The sequence below is a fragment of the Sceloporus undulatus genome, chromosome 5 (genome assembly GCF_019175285.1).
Source record: "Sceloporus undulatus isolate JIND9_A2432 ecotype Alabama chromosome 5, SceUnd_v1.1, whole genome shotgun sequence".
Classification (NCBI taxonomy): domain Eukaryota; kingdom Metazoa; phylum Chordata; class Lepidosauria; order Squamata; family Phrynosomatidae; genus Sceloporus; species Sceloporus undulatus.
Window position 1 is genome coordinate 109,975,729 of NC_056526.1, and position 8,764 is coordinate 109,984,492.

Below are 8,764 nucleotides of genomic sequence, written 5' to 3' on the forward strand. Positions count from 1 at the left end.
AGGAGGACCCAGGGGATGATGGGATCAGCCGCAGGGTGAAGTAAGGGACCAGATCGGGGTCTAGGAGGATGCAGGGGATGATGGGATTGGCAGCAGGTTGGCAGAGAGGAGGAGATGGTATGAAGGAGGACGGGAATGACGGAGCAGGACGCAGAGGGCCAAGGGGGCGTGACTTCGGAGTGGTTTCCACACCAGATCAATTCAAAGTGCAATTGAAGTGAGCTTGGAAGCGAATTCTGTGAAGTCACTTTTTATTGGTTTTACCAAAATGAGGGGTCACTTTGGAATCACTGCAGAAGCACCGCGCAAGGACCTCCCATAGAAAGGAATGGCGTCTGATAACACAATAATAATAACTTTATTACGGTCTGATAACACATTCACTTTAAAGACGTGAATGCACATCATTGGAAGCGCAGTCACATCGGAACTGAGCTGGAAAATCTCCAAAAAGCTCTGTGTGATATACTCCAACATCCAATTATTTTTTGGTTGATTCCTGCCATCTAAATTGACAGTGCCACGTGTAGGGGAGATGAATTGAATATATGGAGAGCACTGTGTAGTAATATTATTAGAAAAGGGATGAGTAGATATGTTTTTGGATGATAACTCCTTAATCCCTCATCATTGGTTATGCTAGCTAGGGCTGATGACAGGTTAATGAAAAAAATAATCTGCAATGCAACGGTTCCCCACTCCTGGACTAGAAGATCCTATTGACCTTTTCAACCTCCCGTTGTCAAAAAACCCTTGACAAAGATGGTAGCAATGCAAGATTGTTTATTTTGTTTAAAAAATCTCTTAAGAAGCAAGCATCAAGGGAAAAAAAACTTAAAATATTCACCATGTGGTCTCTTGCATTTAAATGTTAATCTTGATTTATCTCAAGGAGCATACTTGTAATGGCAGAAAGGAGCAAAAAATGAGGTCTAAGTAATGTGGAAAAGATAGGCTGTCACTCCTCTGAATAGTGTTATTTAAACTTGCTGCCCCTTTCTGCCACCCTGCCACTCACCCTGCCATGAAACTGATAATCTGTGCATACTATTTAGCATCAGTCTTTCCTCACTTTGTGTTGCAGATTCAGGCTGTACTTCAATCATGCCCTTTGTAACACCACACAAATCTTTTCGAGATAGCACTCCTAACTTCCTTGCATGGCTCCTTAACTTCTCCACTGTGCCTCTGACTACAAGAGGAATCCTCAGAGATCTGAAAACAATGAGATGGCATTCATGAGAAGCATAAGTCAAACTTGCTCCAGCTTTCACTTAGTTTTCTGATGAATTGGTCTCTAGTAAATGAAATCTTGTATCATAATAAATGTATGGATCTTTATGACATCACATAACTTTTTTTAACCGAGTACCTGTTGATCATGTAACTTAACCCGCACCCATTGCTGGGGTGTGTAATGAATCAATGTGTGCACAGACAAAGCGTCACTGCTAGAAATTTTGGCTAATGCTACTTGTGTTCACATCTCACCTTGACACTTCATTTCTCTTCAGAGATTATCACACCAGGGCCAATAACACAACAACAGTGCACCCGCGCAATGCACGGATGCATTTTAAATGGCTTCCACATAAGGAGAGGGCCCACTGTATATATCATGTATATGCCACCTTTCCCCCAAAAGGGACCCAAGGTGGGTCACAGATTTTAAAAAACCATTACAATAAAATTTAAAACAGTTAAAATCACCTGAAACAATATAAAATTACATTAAAAATATAATGAAACCTTAAGGCAAACCTAATCTCTACTCAAAGACATAGCTGTGTTAGTCTGGAAAATCAGTATGCAAAGAGATCTTGCTGCACCTTTGAGACTACCTGAAAGAGGGAAGTCTATAGCATGAGGTTTTGTCGACTTGGGCCTACTTATATAATAGTCTATGTGTAAGAACGTCCACAGAAATGCAAAACTTTGCGGGTGTGGAGATGAGGTGACAGATTCAATTTAACAATGGTTGTTGAGGGACAAGGCAAAGCTTTTGTCTACAGTCAAGATTAGTAGATAACCATATGAATGAGTATTGGGTTGTAGTGCAGGACCCAAAAAGAAGGTGTGAGGAGTATGAGGCTGGGAGGAGAGTGTTAGCTACTGTTTGACTTGAACAGAGACAACAGTTTCCTGGCACACTACATACATTACAACACTAGCTAACTCTTCAGCCTTATGGGAACTCTTTCAGCTTGTTCATCATATTAACTTTTTGGCTCCCACACTACAACCCAATACTCATTCATATAGTTATCTACTAACCTTGGCTTTAGGCAACATCCTTACCTTGTCCCCCAATGGCCATAATTACAATTGAACCTGCTTTTGAGATTCAATTTTGAGAGCGTAACTTGCCCAAGGTCACCCAGTGTGTTTGCATGGCCAATCTGGGATTCAAACTGTGGTCTCCCAGTGTCTTATGCCAATATTCAAATCACTAAACTACAGTGACTCTTAAAAAAAACCAACGATATACATATGCTAATTCATATGTTTAAATGCAGACACAGAGGATCATGTCCTTCATGGCTAGAGACTGTGACTTTCAGGAATGTGCTTTTCTTCACGGGAGGGGATGGCTGGCAAACTTTAGCTGATCTTGCAGCCCATCACTTAAGGCAACAATCATACATTCCAGTTTCCCAGTTTTGTGGCACTAACAAGAGACAGAACTTTGAGCTGAAATGGGAAATTTTTTAAAATCACTTAATCATTCTAATGAAGTAAAAGAAAAACATCTTAGTTCTGATTTACATAATTGAGAGCTGACTGAGGGAAGTTCTGAAAGAATTTGGTCAGGTACTTCTATAGCTGCAAAACAATTTGTCTTGCACATTGAAATATATTTGTAATTATTAACTTTTGCAATTATACGATCAGTCTAGCAGAGGTTTTTTGGTCTGCACAAGAAAACTAGCAAAGCCATATGCTCCAAACTAAGTATTGTTTCGATCTTTATCAGTCTATTTTGCAATCCATTCCGCCCAACCTAAAACGTGATCATATTTATGAAATTATGTATGGTAGGAGTGACTAACCTTGCTTTGAAGCCTTTGAAAAATCATTTTATGTATCATTAGCCCCATTGATTCAAATAAGCATGTCAGTCCTTTTATTAAGTTCTTGTTTTTGTTTCCATATTATACACCCACAATATGAACCTATTATTATTATTAGTGTGTATTAATATAGTGCTGTACGTTTTGCACAGCACTTTACAAAGTTATCAAAATAATATAAAACCTGCCAAAGGCTTATAGTCTAAAATCACAAAATACAAAAATAGTAAATAAACAATTTACCCTATTAAAATGACTAGAGACAATAAAACAATAAATAAAGAATAAACAAAAACCTAACATAAAGTTTATTAGAATGAAAGCCTGTTACAATTCTAGAGCAGTGATTTAAAACTTTTCTATCTTTATACACTGGCTTGTTATCAAAGGAGCCCCTGTATCTGACACAAAACCTTAAATGTTGCAAAGGACCCTTGGCACAATGAAGGTACAATGCAAGCTTAGGACACATAAGTTGTTTTCCAGCCCTGAAGGTACACATGAACTGAAATGGCACCTGTGACTGTTGCTCTGCATTATAATGAACCACCAGTAACAGTGGGCAAGTTTTTTTCACCAGAAAAACATGGCCACCTCTGTTGATCTTCTCACTGATGGCCTTCGATAGCCACAGGTTGGGAACCTATGGAGAGCAATGGCTTTCTTCTTTAAGGAACACTTTCCACAACACTCCTGAACAATGTCAGACATTGAATTTCATCAGGGCAGAGCAAGGCACAAATGTGAACAGCAGAGACATCTGGCGGCTGTAAAGAACCAAACAGGAAAAACTGCCAGAAATGTACATTGAAAAATCAATGGTTCAAATACTGTAGTCATATGGAAGGGTTGCAGTTGTATGCATACTTTTAATTATTATTATTGCGATCCAATAACATCTGGAAGCCACATGTTCTCTCAGCACTTTTAATGTGGGCTGGATCTCATAATCCAAGTAGTGTGAAAGAAAATGGTACAAATATTTGTCTGTTTCTGACCACAAAATAATTCAAACTGAAAATTCGACAAATATAAATTATTAAATCCAGCACTTCAGAACACGACCATGCATATGTTGTTGTTGTTGTTCTGTGCTACAGAAAACCACTGGTTAGCCTTGGACAAGTCACACTCTCTCAGCCTCAGATGAAGACACCTGGGCAAACACCCTCTGAACAAATATTTCCATGAAGACCCTGTGATAGGGTTGCTTTAGAGGCACCTTAACTAAGAAACAACTTGAACGCACACAATAACAACAACAACAAATAAACTCTGTATGACAGCCAAACAACATTTACCATGGAAAACATGCAAATACGCAGGAAGGGGAGATAGGGGCTGTGCAGACCGGTCATTAAGGCCAGCCTGGGGGCAGAGTTAGGGCATGGCATTTACACGACACACACCCCAACTCCACTCCCATGGCAGTGTGATGCTGCGTGCTGCACCACATGGCACATGACATCACAGCGTTCCTCTGTTGCAACCTCCAGTCCTGGATGGGGTCACACTCTCCTCCAGCGACTGTGTTCGCAGTCTGGGGGTGCTCCTTGACTCGTCGCTCCTGACGACAAATCAGGTAAATGCGACGGTCAGGAGTGCCTGTTATCAGCTTCGGCTGATACGCCAGCTGCGCCCTTTTCTGGAAGTAAGGGATCTCGAGACGGTTGTGCACGCACTGGTAACCTCACGCCTTGATTTCTGTAATGCACTCTACATGGGGCTACCCCTGTGCTTGACTCGGAAATTACAGCTGGTTCAAAACATGGCAGCCAGGCTTGTGTCAGGTACATCTAGGAGGGACCACATTACTCCGGTTTTGAGGTCCCTCCACTGGCTGCCTATCAGCTTCCGGGCCCAGTACAAGGTGTTGGTTATCACCTTTAAAGCCCTAAATGGCTTGGGTCCAAACTATCTCAGGGACCGCCTCCTCCCGTACAATCCTCCCCGCGCTCTCCGCTCCTCTGGGAGGAACTTACTGCAGCCTCTAAAATCTAGGCTTGCGGCGACCTCCCAGAGGGCTTTCTCTGCTGTCGTCCCCAAACTCTGGAACGACCTGCCGGATGAGATCCGTCAGATAACATCATTAGACAGCTTTAAAAAAGCGGTCAAGACGGATCTCTTCCGGCAGGCCTTTCCAGATTAACCATCCCGGCCCAGGTTCCCTGATTCCCTGATTCCCTCATTCCTCCCGTGGCCCCATCTTAGAGATGGTTGAGGATCAACAGAGGGATATCAGGGTTTTTAGTTTTAATTGCTGTTTTTATCCTTGATATTGTATTTTTAATATGTTATACTATTTAATACTGTCTTAAGGGGGGGAGGGATAAAGTGTTTTTAATTGTCATATTTTATATTTTACTGTTGTTAACCGCCCGGATTGGTTTGCCAGAGGGCGGTATACAAATAAATATTATTATTATTATTATTATTATTATTATTATTATTATTATTTAGATGATGCAGCGCCAAAGGAGCTCTGTAAAGCCACATGAGCTCTGTAAAGCTATAACAGCTCTAAGTCATTTAGCAACAGTAAGAGCACAGATCATCCGATCACATTGCCCATAATATAATTCAAAATAGCATCTGGGTCATCAAATGTCCAAGCTTTTTTTTTAAGATGGCAGTATCTTACGGGGCCTAAATGCCTTAAAAGCACCAGATCCCTTTTGATTTGGAAGCTAAGCAGTCAGCCCTGGTTAATACTTGGGTAGGAGTCCACCAATGACTACCAGGTGCTGTAGGCTATGTTTTACTTGCCTTAAAACACACACACACACAGTGAAACCTGTAGGGATGCTGTAATTGTAAGCCAACAGGCAACTAGAAGGCACCTACACACACATATCTAAAGCAGTGGTTCTCAACCTGGGGGTCGCAACCCCTTTGGGGGGGGTCGAACGACCCTTTCACAGGTGTCACCTAAGACCATTGGAAAACATATATTTCTGATGGTAGCAACAAAAATAAAATTTAGGGTTGGGATCACCACAACATGAGGAACTGTATTAAAGGGTTGCGGCATTAGGAAGGTTGAGAACCACTGATCCAAAGGCATAACTTCCTTCCTTTTGCCATGCAACCGTAACACATCCTAGCTACTTTCATGGATGTGGTATAAAGTTATGGTATAGGTATAATAGGCTTTCTACTAAACCCTACTTTGGGGCTCTGCTGGCATATCCTCTGGCAGCAAAACTTGTCCTTAGATCAATGGTGCCGGTGCAGGCAAAAGTGGCTTGCACTGAGAACAGGCTGGATGGGAGACGGGGGCAAAAACATGGGGGAATACTGCCAGGGTCACAGTTTTCTCTATTTCAGGAGTTCAAGCAGAGGAGGAGGAGATAAAGAATCCTGGGAAGATCAGAAAGAGCAGAAGGGGCAAAAGCAAGGAATGGTGAGGGGTGATTTTAATGCAGCTCATCAGAAACATATGGTCAAATACATAATAAAATGAAGTATATGTAATAGAGCTGTAAATAAACCATCTGAAAGGAATTTATATTAGTGATTTTAGCTTTTATTTGGTAATGGCTGACATTTTTATTGAACGTCCTACACTTGGCATTGCCTTGCCCCCCTTTGTGCTTATGACATCCAGTCACTCTGGTGGCAATGTCTAAAAATAATGGTCTGTATCCATTATATTATATATTATAATTATATTAATGTTTTTAGCTTTTATTTGGTTATGGCCGACATTTTTATGGTTATGACATTTGGTCACCCTGGTTGCGATGTCTAAAAATAATGGTTTAAATCCATTTATCAATTTATATTTTGCGTGTGTGTGTGTATACACAGATATGTATATATACACATATGAGAGCCAGCGAGGCTCAGTGGTTTCTGTGCTGGAGTAAGACTCTGGAGATCAGGGTTCAGTTCCCAGATCAGCCATGGAAACCCACTGGGTGGCTTTGGGCAAGTCACACCCTCTCAGCCCCAGAGGAAGGCAATGAGAAACCTCCTGAACAAATCTTGCCAAGGTAAACCCATGAGGGGAAACCCCATAAGGGTTGCTTTAGAGTCACCCTAAGTCCAGAAGGACTTGAAGGCATACAATACAATGTGTGTATACATATAGATACGTATGTATGTATATAGAAGTGCATGTGTATTTATATACATACATGTGTATGTATGTATATAGATATGTGTGTGTATATATATATATATATATATAGATATGTGTATGTATGTATATAAATGTGTGTATGCATGTATATAGATATGTGTATGTGTAGATGTATATAGATGTGTTTGTATGTATATGTATGTATAGATGTGTGTCTGTATAGATATGTGTATGTATGTACTGTATATAGATGTGTTTGTATGTATGTGTGTATGTATATAATGCGTGTGTAGATATGTTCGTATGTATGTATGTAGATATGTGTGTCTGTATAGATGTGCGTCTGTATAGATATGTATGTATATAATGTGTAGAGATATGTTCGTATGTATGTATGTAGATATGTGTGTATGTATAGATGTGTGTGTCTGTATAGATATAATGTGTATGTATGTATATAGATATGTGTGTATGAGGGGGTGTGTGTATATATATATATATATACACCTATTCAAACACACATATACATATATATATATATATAGAGAGAGAGAGAGAGAGAGAGATCCATCTCTCACATCCACACAATAATCGAACTACAGCACAGCATTCTTGTATATCATGGGAAAGCATTGAGGAGGTTGCCTCAGCGCCGCCATTTTGAAAGAGCCACCCAGGCTCAGCCTGCCCCCTTCCCAAAGCCGGGAGACTCAGCGTCGAGTACTGAACAGCTGAGACAGGCAGATCAGCCAATCAGAACGGGAGTAAGCCGCGACCTATTTCACGCTCCGCGCGGGCCTCCCGCTCGTACGCGACTTTTGTGGCGCTACCACCCTCGAAGCGGAAGCCGTAAGAGCGCAGCCTTCCGGGCTGCCTCCCTCCCTCGGCGGCGCGCGCTGTGTCCCCGCCCCCTTCCTCCTCGTCCGTGTCACTGCTGCTGCTGCTGCTGCTGCTGCTGCTGCTCCTGCGGCGGCGGCGGGCGCCTTCCATCCTGGTACTTCGGAGCTTCCATCCTGGTTTCTCAAGTGCCCGGACCCAAAACAGGAAGTAAGCCAGGCGCGCGGCGGCGGAGGCGGTTGCCTTGGACGCGGTCAGGCCTAGGAAGGGAGCAGCAGCAGGAGCAGGAGCAGGAGGCCCGGCCGGGACGGGAGGCGGGCGGAGGGAGGGAGGGAAGGGGCCGCGGGGCCTGCTCCTGTCCCCCTTCCCTCCCTCAGCCCTGGCCCTGGCCTTGCCAACAAGATGCCGGCCATTAAGCTGACCTCTCTCTTCCCTCTCTTCCCTATAGAGAATAATGGGGGATACTTGTCCATAGGGAATCATTGGGGAATGTATGTATATAGATATAATGTGTGCGAGTGTGTGTAAAGACACATATACACACACATACTGTATATATATACAGGTATAGAGAGAGAGAGAGAGAGATCCATCTCTCACATCCACACAATAAACAAACTAAGGCACAGTATTCTTGTATATCATTGGAAAGCATTGAGGAAAGCATTGGAAATCATTGGGGAACATTTGCCTATAGAGAAGCCATACTGGCCCATAGGGAATCGTTGGGGAACATTTGCCTATAGAGAAGCCATACTGGCCCATAGGGAAT

At 42.3% G+C, this 8,764-nt stretch overlaps 1 protein-coding gene across 2 annotated transcripts in view; it reads left to right on the forward strand.

The window, feature by feature from the left end:
- Window positions 1-8,065: 8,065 nt before the first annotated feature.
- The window catches only part of DMTF1 (cyclin D binding myb like transcription factor 1), a 37,344-nt gene continuing 36,645 nt past the window's right edge, over window positions 8,066-8,764 (forward strand). For both annotated transcript variants that reach the window (XM_042468195.1, XM_042468197.1), the window contains exon 1: window positions 8,066-8,202. The gene's annotated coding sequence lies outside the window, so the exon portion shown is untranslated. The remainder of the gene's footprint in view (window positions 8,203-8,764) is intronic.